Below are 14,912 nucleotides of genomic sequence, written 5' to 3'. Positions count from 1 at the left end.
CATAGTATTTGATTGGTTGAGGGTACCGGTACCTAACTAAATTCAAGGGTAGCGGAGTGTTTACCTTTTTTACTATAAAATATTAAATATTTCTTTAAAAAATACATATAAATTTTATTAGAAGGTGATACATTTAAGTGCTAAATTAATAATAAAAAAAAAGGTATAAGATTATACTACATTAAGTTAATAAAAATAAGTGGCTTACACGCTTAGTAGTGGGGGAGACAATTTGCACTAAACATAAATACCATTTGCACACATCATGTAGTATATTTTATTCAACATGTATAAATATTTAGAGGCCCCTAGCAATGTGAGGCCCTGTGCTGTGGCTCATGTTGCACAGGCACAGGGTCGGTAAGAGATTCTTGAAATTTGGTCGATATTATTGACAATTGTGTCAAAGAAATTGCATCTAAGCACCTTTCGATCGATGAATTGGAAGTATGTTTGCTCTATGGAAATAAAAATAATAAAATCACCCAAGTGAAAATTTATGAGGAAGTATTAGACAAAAGTCCCATTTCCTCTGATCAACGCTTTGAAGTTCTCATGACAGAAAGCAATAAATCCAAGCAACAAGAACCACAAATAGAATTGAAATAGTTATTCTAGACCCTTAGGTATGAATTTCTAGATGACGGGTCGAACAAGCCTTTAATAGTAAATGCGAGTTTAGGAGAGTCCAAAACTGCGCAATTACTAATTGTTTTTAAAAAGTACCCAAAAGCCATAGGATACACCATTGACGATGAGAAATGGATTAGCCCATATATTGATATGCATAAGATTTTGTTAGAGGACGTTAATAAGCCCTATAGAGAACATCATAGGAGATTAAATCTCAACATGAAAGAAGTGGTTAAAAGGGAGGGGTTGAATCTCCTAGAGGCTGAGGTAATTTATCCTATCTCCGATAGTAGGTGGGCTAGCCCTGTTCACGTGGTACCTAAGAAATGGGGTAATAGTGATTAAGAATGAGCAAGGAGAGCAAGCAACTACTAGGAAAATTATGAGATGAAGAATGTGTATTTACTAAAGGAAGCTTAACAAAGCTACTAGGAAAGACCATTTTCCACTCCCATTTAATGACCAAATGCTTGAGCGCCTAACCAAACACTCTTATTTTTGCTACCTAGATGGCTACTCGGGTTTTTTCCAAATCCATGTTCACCTTGGCGATCAAGAGAAAACAAAATTTACTTGCCCTTATGGTACATTTGCCTACCAGTGAATGTGCTTTGGGCTATGCAATGCACCTGCCACTTTTCAGCCCTATATGATGTCTATTTACTCTCATTTACTAGAAGATATTATGGAAGTATTCATGGATGTCTTCTCAATTTATGGATCCAATTTTAGTGATTGTTTGATAAATTTAGAAAAAGTCTTAGATAGGTGTGTTAAGTCCAACCTAGTGCTAAATTGGGAAAAATGTCACTTCATGGTGAAGGATGGCATAGCCATCAGAGACTTAGTGTTTTCAAGAGTAATTGATATTGACCAGGAAAAAATTGAACTGATATAGAAGTTGACTCCTCCCATCACCATGATGGAAGCAAGGAATTTCCATGGGTATGCCGGCTATTACCGTCAGCTCATCAAGGACTTCTCTAGAATTCCTAAGCCCCTGACTGGGCTGTTGATGAAAGATGTTGAATTTGAATTCAATAATGAATGCCTTGAATCCTTTCGAACCCTAAAAAGGGCACTGATCTTTGCTGCCATAATTTAGCCTCTTGATTAGAGTGCTCCATGTGAGATCATATGTGACGCTAGCGACTATGCAGTAGGCGCAGTGTTGCGTCAGAAAAAGATAGGAAGATGCATGTCATTTACTATGCTAGTAGGACTCTAGACGAGGCGCGTATTAATTATGAGATCACAAAGAAAGAAGTGTTGGTTGTGGTCTTTGTTATCGACAAATTTTGTCCCTACCTAGTGGGTTCCAAGATAATTGTCTATGCATACCATGCATCCATTAGATGTCTCCTAAGTAAAAAAGATGCTAAACCTATCATATGGGATTTACTGCTTCAAGAATTTGATATTGAGATAAGAGATAAGAAAAGGACAAAGAATATGGTTGTTGGTCATTTGTCCATCTTGATTGAACAAAAAATGGAAGATTTACCTCTTGATGACTCTTTCCCGGATGACAAGCTATTTGTGTTGGTTCAAAAAAAAATGCCTTGGCATGTTGACTATGTTAACTACCTTGTCGTCAAATTCTTATCTTCGGGTATGAGCTACTAGCATAAAAATAAATTCTATTTTAATCTTAAGCACTACTATTGAGCGAGCCTCTACTTTTTAAGAGAGGCACCAATAGAGTTTTCTGGAGTTGTGTCCTAGAAGAGGAAATTGAGAGTGTTATGGCTCATTGTCATGCTTCCTCCTATAGAGGACATGCTAGTACCGACAAAATTGTGTCAAAGATCTTGCAAGTTGGCCTTTATTGGCCTAGTCTCTTCAAAGATGTCCATGCTTTTATATAAAAGTGTGACCAGTGATAACACGAAAATGTATCGTTTATTTGGCTCGATTTATATCAATTATTTCCTTATTTTATCTTAATTATGTTGTTTTATGTTGGTTTTATGCTGGTATTTCTATTGTTTCAGGTTTTACGCTCATATTGAGACTATTTGTGAAAAGGAAAGAAATTGAGCTAAAATCACTACTATTTGTGCCTAAAAGATGGAAAAGAGGTACTGTAGTGAAGTGGAGGTGCAAATGGAATTAATCAAATGTGAAGGGTGAAAATACGATGGATCAAGTGTGGAAGCCCAACCCACGAAGCTGAGACGCCCGTCTAAGGGCCCAATTGCAGGGAGACGCCCGTCTCCAAAGTTCTAGGGCCACGTCATCAAAGGAGACGTCCGTCTCCCAAGCTCACCCACGTTCATAGGCCACATCACATGAAGGAGACGCCCGTCTCCAGTCCAGTGCCACGTCCCCAAGCTCCAAGTCCACTAAGAGACGCCCGTCTCCAAAAGTACGTGGACCCCGCCACTTTCTCCATTAATTTAGTGGGCAATTCCAAGTCTTCCTATATTTTCTCAACTTCCCACGCATGATCTCCACTACTTCTCACATGATGCTGAAAGGAACTTCCATTTCCATTCCCTATAAATAGAGGTTGAGCATTCATTTGAGAGTATCCAAGTTTTAGGCGCGGAAGCGCTGTTCATAGTTTTAGGCATAAATTATCACTTTGTAAAAGTGGTAGTTTCTCACATTGAGGAACTACCACACCATTAGTTTTAGGCCTACAATTTATGTACTCTTGGATCACAATCTTGCCGACATTATTTCAAAGCTTCATTCAAGTTTCAAGATTTGTTTTGTTCGCAATTTAATTCAAGTTCGTTTTGTCTGCTTTACTTCCAGGTTTATTTATTTGCAATTATTTTAGTTTTATGTTCTTATAATATTGTTTTATCATTATCATTATCATTATAATATGGTTAGTAATTATAATTTCATGTTTAATAATTATAATTCCATGTTTAATAATTATAATTTCATGTTTGTTTCTTTAAGTATGTCTGGCTAATTTATTTAGATGTCGGTATGTAAAGTAATTTAACCGTAGGGATCCGAATTAAATTGGCTTAATTATGTTTTATTAATTATCACTTGTTTTTGGTTTGTATGTCTAATTTAATTAGTAAGTCTTAAAACCAATAGAGCGAAAGTTTGAGGGGTTAAGACGGTCAAAGGTTAAAATCAATAGAGCGAAAGTTTGAGATCTTTAACTGGATAGTAGACATAGGACATTAGTTTTAAGGATGGCGAAAGCGTATTAGAACTAATTAGAACTTATTTATTTTCAAAAAGTGTTTTTATACCCGCGCGGGATGGCGAAAGCGTACGTTAGGGATATTAGCATGTTCCGAGTCAACAGAGCGAGAGTTTGAGATTAGGAGATTTAAATAGATAACGACTTTATAAAACAAGCATTTTATTAACTATATTGTTTTCAAAAAGCTTTTCTAAATCTAATGGGATGGCGAAAGCGTACATTACGAGTTAGGATAGTAGTCTAAATCAACAGAGCGACAGTTTGAGAGGAGGACTTTTAATCAATAGAATTAATAAAGATCTTTAATCAAATTAACACCATAGCCAATGGACCTTCGGATCACCTAAGTTAGATGAAATACATACTGATATCCATTTGTTATTATATTTTATCTAGATTTAGGATTTTAGTTTCCCCATTTATAAAAAACCCAAATATCATTAGCCTTAGCTTTACATAGTAACTTTAGATAACGGTAGGTCGATTTATAGTCCCTGTGGATTCGATATCTTTTAAAACTACACGACACGACTGTGCACTTGCAGTTATCCCGACTAATAGACACGCAAAGTCGCGATCAAGTTTTTGGCGCCGTTGCCGGGGACTATTCAAGTCGATATCGTAACTCATTGTTACACCGTAGAGACTAAGGCATTTTTTTAATTAGTTACAATGTATCACCCAAATTTTTTCTACAACTCCCAACAACAATATTTCGAGGGATACCAAGAATCCCATAAATCCGACCTCGAAATACTGTTGGAAAATTTCAATGCGTCACCAATTCATTCTCACCCAAATTACCTCTACAACTCCCAATCTCAACATTTCGAGGAACCACAAGAAACCTACAATCCAAACCTCGAAACATTAATTGGGGATTACAACTCGACACTAGCTTATCCTCAACCGAATTCCCTCTACAATCACCAATCCCAACATTTTGAGGAGACACAAGAATTTTATAATTCCAACCAGACCTATCCTCAACCGAATTTCCTCTACGATCACCACGCCCAATATTTCGAGGAACCACAAGAATCCTATAATTCGAACCCTGAAGCATTAATAGAGGATTTCAATGCAACACAAACTTATCATCAACTAAATTTCCTCTACGATCACCACGCCCCACAATTTGAGGAGTCGCAAGATTATCATAAATCCAACCTCGAAATCTTAATGGAGGAATTCATTGAAGCACAAACTCTCTCTAGGCTAGAATCTATGATGACGAATCACTTTGAGGAAACGCAAAATGCAACGCTAACTCCCTTTGAAGAACCTCAAGAATCCTTTTATTTTAACTTCGAAACATCAATGGAGGATTCCGACGAGATGCTAACTCACTCTAGATTAGAAGCCATGATGGAGCACTTTGTAGAGACACAAACCGTCCAAAACCAAGAGTTTATCAAACAAAGTATTCAAAACAATGAAACCCTTAGGCAACTGACCATTATGGTTGAATCCCTCGCAACTCACAACATGGCGTTAGATACTCAAATCGCCCAACTTGAACAAAAGCCACTAGGAGACTTACTTGAGGAGTATATTGGCACAACCATTAGTGAAGAACAAATTGAAATGCCTGAGGAGAGTGATAATGAGATTGAGGAATGTGATTATGAGATTGAGGAGAGTGATAATGTGGTTGAAGAGATTTCTAGTGAGAAAAGAGTGGATATTGAGAAAAATCCACCAAATCCATCTGAAGGGGAGGATGTAGAAGAGGTAGAGAGGGAAACACCCATTGTTATTCCTCATCCTTATACCCCACCGATTTCTTTCCCGCAAACCTATTGTTATTCCAAATCCATAATGTATGTGAAGGTATTGGAAAATATCCACACTAATGCACCCTTATTTGAAGCCTTGCATAAAAAGAGAAATTTAGACGACCATGAAACTAAGAATATCGTTAGTGATAAGAGGGTAAGGTTAATCTTTGAGGTGGTGGATAATATCACTAAGCCCGAACTTGAAAAGCTGATACTTAGGATCGATCCAGAACCGCCACCACGATTTCAAAAGAATGAACCACCCCACAGAAGAAAGAAAAGAAAAGGTGAGGGATATGTGAGATGGCTTGATAAGTGGCCATGGAAAACGAGGTTTGCTAAAAGTTCAACCGAGGAGTCATTCTCGAGAGAACCACCTTGAGTGCTTGCACTCTTAAGCCGTCGAGCTATCGACGTTAAACAAAGCGCTGCGTGGGAGGCAACCCACGAGTTTTCAGTTTAATGTTTTTCTTTTATTGTTTGAATTTGCAGAAAATAAAAGTATGGATCGCTTGTCATGTCTCAACCATATCTAGGCGAAAAATCTATAGACGATCGTCTCAAAGATGAGCAGGTCTCCACGCGCATTCCTACGAGTGTTGCTGCTGGTGGTGACACAATTGATGAGTATGATAGGAGAAGGTATTTCCTCCGGACGCGGAGTGGATTTGGTCGTGATGGAACGCCGGTAGCATCCATATAGGTTCTGTCTTTTCTTCTCCACCTTAGATCGAAACATTGAGGACAATGTTTGGTTTAAGTGTGGGGGAGAAGCTTTACCGCTTTCATTTATTACTTTATTTATTGTCTTCTAGTTGTGTTGTCGAGTCTTTATATGTGATTTTCAGTTGCTATCGAATTTCCCCAAAATTTGAAAATTTTAACCTCCAACTAAAAATTTGAATTTTGACGCATGGCATACACACTCTGAAAGTATAGAGGTTGTCACACTTTAGGCATTGTTAGAAAGACTTGGAGATGTTTCAACAACATCGATACCGTCCTGACACCCTAAACCCCCTAATTATGTAATATCAATTTGGATCCCCATTATGTCGAGACCTTAGGCTCAAGTTTTCAAAGTAGCTCTTAAGTAGTTTATATTAGCAGTCGGCACCATCTTAAGCACAAACTACGTAGGGAGTCGATGAATATAAGTGAATGATCCTGTTTTTAAATGATTTAATTGAAGAATAGCCTTCTAAGTTAGGTGACCCTCACCCGGTCATTTAGCCCAACGGTTGTTAAGCCAATAAAGATTTAATAATTAGCACCTACTGTTGGTTGGCCTAGAGGTCACTGGTACTGGGCTTGGTAGGGTGGACTACGGTCCGATCCCCCGCAACCGCAGTTGGGAAAGATGGGGCTTCGCCATTTAAAAAAACCAGAACCCCGTGCTAAATAAAAGAAAAGGATCATAGTCGCTAACCGATTTCCCTACTATGTGCGTGTACGGATAACGGGCTTAATGTGATTGCGCTTGAATGAAAAGAGTGAAAGGAAAAACGAGAGATACAGGTTGAGTTATAATGGCATAATTCGAATTGGTTTGTATAAGGAGGGAGTTTTTGAACATTGTGTCGTTACGGTATCCTTGGTGTTGATATCTATTTCCTATCGATGTAACATTTGCCTAACACAAATATGATTAGGAGCCGTGTCATGCCCTTGTTTCGAATCGAGCTTAATTATTTCTTTTACCGTGTGGTTGATTGCTTGAGGACAAGCAATGGTTTAAGTGTGGGGATATTTGATAACACGAAAATGTATCGTTTATTTGGCTCGATTTATATCAATTATTTCCTTATTTTATCTTAATTATGTTGTTTTATGTTGGTTTTATGCTGGTATTTCTATTGTTTCAGGTTTTACGCTCATATTGAGACTATTTGTGAAAAGGAAAGAAATTGAGCTAAAATCACTACTATTTGTGCCTAAAAGATGGAAAAGAGGTACTGTAGTGAAGTGGAGGTGCAAATGGAATTAATCAAATGTGAAGGGTGAAAATACGATGGATCAAGTGTGGAAGCCCAACCCACGAAGCTGAGACGCCCGTCTAAGGGCCCAATTGCAGGGAGACGCCCGTCTCCAAAGTTCTAGGGCCACGTCATCAAAGGAGACGTCCGTCTCCCAAGCTCACCCACGTTCATAGGCCACATCACATGAAGGAGACGCCCGTCTCCAGTCCACTGCCACGTCCCCAAGCTCCAAGCCCACTAAGAGACGCCCGTCTCCAAAAGTACGTGGACCCCGCCACTTTCTCCATTAATTTAGTGGGCAATTCCAAGTCTTCCTATATTTTCTCAACTTCCCACGCATGATCTCCACTACTTCTCACATGATGCTGAAAGGAACTTCCATTTTCATTCCCTATAAATAGAGGTTGAGCATTCATTTGAGAGTATCCAAGTTTTAGGCGCGGAAGCGCTGTTCATAGTTTTAGGCATAAATTATCACTTTGTAAAAGTGGTAGTTTCTCACATTGAGGAACTACCACACCATTAGTTTTAGGCCTACAATTTATGTACTCTTGGATCACAATCTTGCCGACATTATTTCAAAGCTTCATTCAAGTTTCAAGATTTGTTTTGTTCGCAATTTAATTCAAGTTCGTTTTGTCTGCTTTACTTCCAGGTTTATTTATTTGCAATTATTTTAGTTTTATGTTCTTATAATATTGTTTTATCATTATCATTATCATTATAATATGGTTAGTAATTATAATTTCATGTTTAATAATTATAATTCCATGTTTAATAATTATAATTTCATGTTTGTTTCTTTAAGTATGTCTGGCTAATTTATTTAGATGTCGGTATGTAAAGTAATTTAACCGTAGGGATCCGAATTAAATTGGCTTAATTATGTTTTATTAATTATCACTTGTTTTTGGTTTGTATGTCTAATTTAATTAGTAAGTCTTAAAACCAATAGAGCGAAAGTTTGAGGGGTTAAGACGGTCAAAGGTTAAAATCAATAGAGCGAAAGTTTGAGATCTTTAACTGGATAGTAGACATAGGACATTAGTTTTAACGATGGCGAAAGCGTATTAGAACTAATTAGAACTTATTTATTTTCAAAAAGTGTTTTTATACCCGCGCGGGATGGCGAAAGCGTACGTTAGGGATATTAGCATGTTCCGAGTCAACAGAGCGAGAGTTTGAGATTAGGAGATTTAAATAGATAACGACTTCATAAAACAAGCATTTTATTAACTATATTGTTTTCAAAAAGCTTTTCTAAATCTAATGGGATGGCGAAAGCGTACATTACGAGTTAGGATAGTAGTCTAAATCAACAGAGAAACAGTTTGAGAGGAGGACTTTTAATCAATAGAATTAATAAAGATCTTTAATCAAATTAACACCATAGCCAATGGACCTTCGGATCACCTAAGTTAGATGAAATACATACTGATATCCGTTTGTTATTATATTTTATCTAGATTTAGGATTTTAGTTTCCCCATTTATAAAAGACCCAAATATCATTAGCCTTAGCTTTACATAGTAACTTTAGATAACGGTAGGTCGATTTATAGTCCCTGTGGATTCGATATCTTTTAAAAATACACGACACGACTGTGCACTTGCAGTTATCCCGACTAATAGACACGCAAAGTCGCGATCAACCAGTGCCAGCGCACCAGAAACATTTCAAAGAGGAATTAAATGAATATAAAGAATATCTTAGAGATCTAGATTTTTTATGTTTAGGGGTCGGTTTTATGGGACCATTTCCCTCATCTATGGGAAATGAGTACATACTTGTGATTATAGATTATGTATCAGAATGGATTGAGATCATCGACTCTCCAAAATATGATGCCCGATTCGTGATAAAAATGTTCAAAAAAAAATTTTTCCCAAGGTTTAGGGTCCTTAGGATGGTGATAAGCGATTGAGGATTGCACTTCATCGTCAGGAAATTTGAGAGCCTTCTTAAGAAATATGGTGTAAGGCTTAGGGTTACTACACTCTACCATCCCCAAACAATTCATCAAGTCGAGGTTTCTAATAGATAAATAAAAGAAATTTTAGAGAAAACAATCTCCCTTTGTAGGAAACGACTCACTTTGGGCATACCACCTCCGGTATGACCCTATTCAAGCTAATATACGGGAAATCATTCCAACTCCCGATGGAATTAAAACATAAGGCATATTGGGCAACCAAAATTTAGAATATCAGGTGTCATACCCCAAAATTTGCCCACCATATTTTTATATGCTCAAGCTCATCCAAGCATCAATATCATCAAGATAAAATCCTCAAATGAAAAAAAAAAAAAAAAAGCTTCCAAAGTGGCTCATAGAGGACATCCGGGGCTTTCCAAAAAGTCATAGATTATCTCCATATGACAAATATCGAATGAGTTATGACTCGCACAAGTTGGTCGATTTTTGAGAATTACATGAGGCCCTAAAGAAAGAATTGTGATGTTTTGAACCAATGGGCCTAATATATGGATTTTAAAGTTAACTATGGGCTTTATAATGACTCTTAAAATAATTGTTTTATTTTTTATATATTTATTTTTATTTAATTGAATTTTCATTTAAATAAGGATAAATCCTATAAAAATTGAAATAATTGTTTTTAAATTCAAGATTTGATTTTTCCATTCAGATTTAATCATCCAATATCATATATTTGAGGAAAAATCATGATTAGGAAGAAAAGAGTGAAATTGAATCAAAATTGGAAAGATTGGATGATGATTTTCAACCAAATTCCAATCACTTGGATTCACTAAATTTTTGATTCAATTGATAGACCTAATTCAAGTCATATATATACCAATAATGCAGACCTAAAGGGGGGACGAAATTGATAAGGATTCTGCAGCTTCATGACCCCTAAAGACTCAAAAAAAAATTCCAAGAAAAAGTGAACTCGGATTTGGAGATTGAGGCAGGTCAGAACACTCTTGAAGATCGAATCGTGTTTCTAGGCCATCTCTGAAGCTTTTTTCAATCATCACTATCGCTCCAGGCGCTCGGAATCTCGCCCCATTCGCTCACGGTTTGCACACTCTAACTTTGAATTCGAATTCCATGTTTTACGCATTCTAAACATAATTTGCTCATGTATTCACGTTTGTGATGATATTCCGATGATGTCTGAAGTGTTTGATTTAAGTTTGAGTACAGGAACCTTAATTTACCATGGCTAGGTTTCCAAGGTCAAGATTTGGGGGTATTGAGTTAGAAGAAGAATTGGGCGAAATTAACACTTCCATAAGATTCGTGGGCTAGCATATAGTGAATCTGGAATATCTTTTTGTGTTTATCAATGGTTATTCGCAGGTTTTAAAGTGAAAGGGCTATGGCTACGGTGAAAAACCGTAGGCAAAAGTATTGGTGTTTTCAGAAAATTTACGAAGAAGAAGACGATGGGGAAAACGCGCGCTTATCCACTTTTAAATTTTGTTTTTTTCATTATATTTTATTTGCTGCGTGTGTATGTCACCTAACGAGCGCAGCAGGATTGGCAAAGACTAGGAGTTGGTGATCGAGGGCACGCTGGTTCGAATCCCAGTTTCGGCATTTATTTTTATGAATTCATAAGTTTCTTGATCCCATGCATCTCATGCACGCGAGCCTGCTACACGCCCTCAATGCTCAGCCACAGGATCTTCCCTGTTTCGGCAAAGACTAGGAGTTGGTGATCGAGGGCACGCTGGTTCGAATCCCAGTTTCGGCATTTATTTTTATGAATTCATAAGTTTCTTGATCCCATGCATCTCATGCACGCGAGCCTGCTACACGCCCTCAATGCTCAGCCACAGGATCTTCCCTGCATAAGATCCAACGTCTCAGAAGGTGTAGCCCACCATACATCCTCAGGAGCGCATCACATGCGAGCAGAGCTAAGTCTCTTCAAATTTTTTTATTTTATTATTATTATTGATTATATAATCTTTTCATTCATTTATCATTTATTATAAAAATACTTTAAAAAGTCTTTCTCACAAAATGTAGTTTAACAATGTTTATTAAATTCATTTATATTAATAGTAATTTATTTTAAATGTTTTAAATTAATTTGACTTGTTTATTTATTTTTGTTATTTTTTAGGGTTGGGATATTTTAGTCGAAATTTTATTTTTTTTTGTCGACTCAATTAATTAATTTGAAAACCAAATTAATTAATTCGATCTAATTTATCCTATTAACCATGGTTAACTTGTGCCCGAATTAGGATTTACGAGAATGAACCCTACACTAAAATCTTCTTCTTCTGTGCCTTTTCAGGGTTAGCAATATGATTAATCCCGACTACGCGCCTGATCCAAAATATGAAGTTAAGTACTCTGTTTAAATTAATTGAAATTCTATTTGGTTTATTTTTAGAATTAGGGTTTGTCCGCTTTCATCTTTTTTCTGCCTTGTGTTATTTCAGTCTTAAAGGCGCCCTATCGACCATATCAGATCAAATCAGAGCTAAGTACCCTTACCTCGTTAATTATTTTTTTTTATATATTTATTTATTCTTTATTTTAGGGTCAATCCTGTTTGCCTTTGAATTAGCCATACACTCACGGTTTGTTTATTGGTTTGCATTTTCAGGGTTGTTGATCGCCAAAGCTACGAGTTTGGTAACCCTAAACCCTAACCTTATATTTCCTGTTTATTATTACTTGTGCCAAACCCCATTGGGGGATCCGCTGGTTTCACTTTCCCCTCCCCTTTATTGCCTTATAACTGCGTGGTTAGTAATCCTAGGGAGTGGCAACCATGAATTGAATTTAGAATCGCTAATTTACAAGATAATATAATTGAATATAATCACGTGATTGGTGCACACACGCACACTTTTGGGTAACCTCTCTCTGTTGCCTTGTTGCCTGTTGCCTTGTTGCCTGTTGCCTTGTGTTTTTTTGCAGAATAAGCCAAGTCCCTCGAATACGAGGATACCTCAGCCATGTTGCCTCGATAAAAAGGTCACGACCCTAAATGATGCTGCCTTCGATACACAAATGACCACGACCCTCGGAAGTTGCCTACGAAAAAAGGCTGAGGTATCTTCTGGTTGCCTAACGAAAAATGGCTTATTCTGATCCTTGCCTTAGATTACCTGCCCTTCTATGGCATGGGACAGTCTTATGGCAAAGGATGCTTCGACGACCCTTCAACCTCCAAACGAAAGGCTTCCTGCCCTCTTATGGCAAGGATAGACCCTTTCATTCTGAAAGGCTAAAAAGAGACCTATCATCTGAGTTTAAGGTAATTGCCCCTAATTGCCTTGCAATGCTCAAACCTTTTTATTATATTCTTTCTCATAATTTCTCAAAAGGGCAACGCTTATTCACAAGCTAAAGTCCCTATCTCTTTCATCTACATTTTCTAAACAAACGAGCAAGCAAAGCAATTAAGAGCCCATGGAAAACCATGGATGCAAAGGGTGCCTTACACCTTCCCTTTGCATAAATTACCCCCGAACTCAGATTTCTTAAAAGGTTTTTTTCTGTTTCTTTTTGCCTTTCCGAATATTGTTTGGATAAAATAAAAGTCGGTGGCGACTCTTGCTTACTGCGACATTTCGATTATTAAAAAGTCAGTTCACCGTATTACAGAACTGGCGACTCTGCTGGGGATATGTTTCGATAAAAGAGGGGTTACCTTAAAAGTTTAGGAATCACTTAAATGTTTTCTATTGTTTGCTTTGTTTACTTTACTTTTGCAGGGCTGTTTTGGGTATTCTGCTGTGTGAAAGATCCTAACCCGGATCTGAGTACCTTAGGTAAATGGCATGAGATCAGTGAGACTGCACAGCGTATACTGATGTGGTTGATCTGATGGCCATCGTTAGTGTGACACATTGGTTTGTCCTGGTGTTCCTTGGGATCCGACCTGAGGAAATGCTTGGCTGCCGCGTGGTGTCATTAAGCACTAATTTGCCCCTAAGAATCCTAGTACTTCTGCTCGTAGCTATAATCCTAATGTGAGGTGTGCATATCACTCTGATAGTCCTGGTCATGATACAAATAGCTGCTGGTCATTGAAAAACAAGATTCAAGACATGATCGATGATGGAGAAATTGAATTCAACCATCCGAGAACTCCTGTGGTGATCACCGCTCCTATGCCTAGTCACGACAAGACTGATTAATGTCTAAATGGATGAACTTTTAAATCATTAGATTTACTTTCATGCGCAAATTTTATTTTGTTTGTTTAAACATTTGAATTATGATAGACATTATCTGTCTTAATAATCATCATCAGTGCATTGCATATGTTTGTCTTGAGTAAATTATTTCGCTATCACTCATTTTAAATTGCGTATTTACTTTGCATATGTCTTGTGTTTATTCAACTCATGCTAAGCTGTAAGCCTTTTGAGGGAGGATGACGAAAACGATACCGCAACCTCATACAGTATGCTTTTGAATGGACTATGCTGACGATGTACAGGCATTGTTTCAATTCCTAAACAGTGGAGATATAAGGATGTTAATCCCTCGTCAACCCCTTTTGAGCCTAAGGAGTAGAAGTTTCTTTCTTGTACTAATTAAAACCCTTGATCATAACCTGGGGCAGGGTAGTTCTCAGTTAATTTGGCTGTGCATTCTATTTTAAGAGAATCATTCAATACACCTTTCAGCAAAGGTTTCAATCACAAGCGTTCATCCGCACACATCAAAGAAGTGTCGGAAATGACAACCAAAAGCCAATAATGGTTCATCAATCATTAAGCAAGGCAGTCAATATCTTTCAAAAAAAAATGAGAAAAGCCTGCTAAGTCAAAAATCAAAAAGATGACTTAGGCAAGAATCAAGGCATCCCGCTGACTGTAAGCTCAAAAGAGGCAGTTCAGGCAAAAGTTAGGGATATCAAAAAGATGAAAAAAAGAGAAGTCAATAAATTCCTGAACAACACAATGTTGTGACTACCCAAAAGGAAGAAGTGACTGCCATCTCAAAAAGTTCTCTCTGCTGATGAACCATCATCATTATCAAAGGTGCAAATCCAAAGTCTCTTGGAATCTGAATGCGTAAGTTGAATTAACTAAGCTTAGGGCGGAAGAACATCACGAAGAAGGGGATGGGTATAAATAAATTTTGAGCCTTTATCCTTTGTTTCTTAAACCGTTAACCAAGCCACGTTACAACCCTTGAAAGTCCTAACTGAAGCATGGTTAGTTCGAAAGCATACTGTCACCAAAAGGTATCCCGACTCCTTAAGGTTTGCCAAAAATGCTGAGTTGATACTTCATTTTTACAAACGTCACGTTGTTATAAATAGCATGTTTTACAAATATCACGATTTTACATCTTTTGTTACTATTTTCAAAAAAAAAAAAAAAATCAAGACA

Source organism: Vicia villosa, linkage group LG3, assembly GCF_029867415.1.
Source record: "Vicia villosa cultivar HV-30 ecotype Madison, WI linkage group LG3, Vvil1.0, whole genome shotgun sequence".
Lineage (NCBI taxonomy): Eukaryota > Viridiplantae > Streptophyta > Magnoliopsida > Fabales > Fabaceae > Vicia > Vicia villosa.
This window is presented reverse-complemented; position numbering follows the sequence as displayed.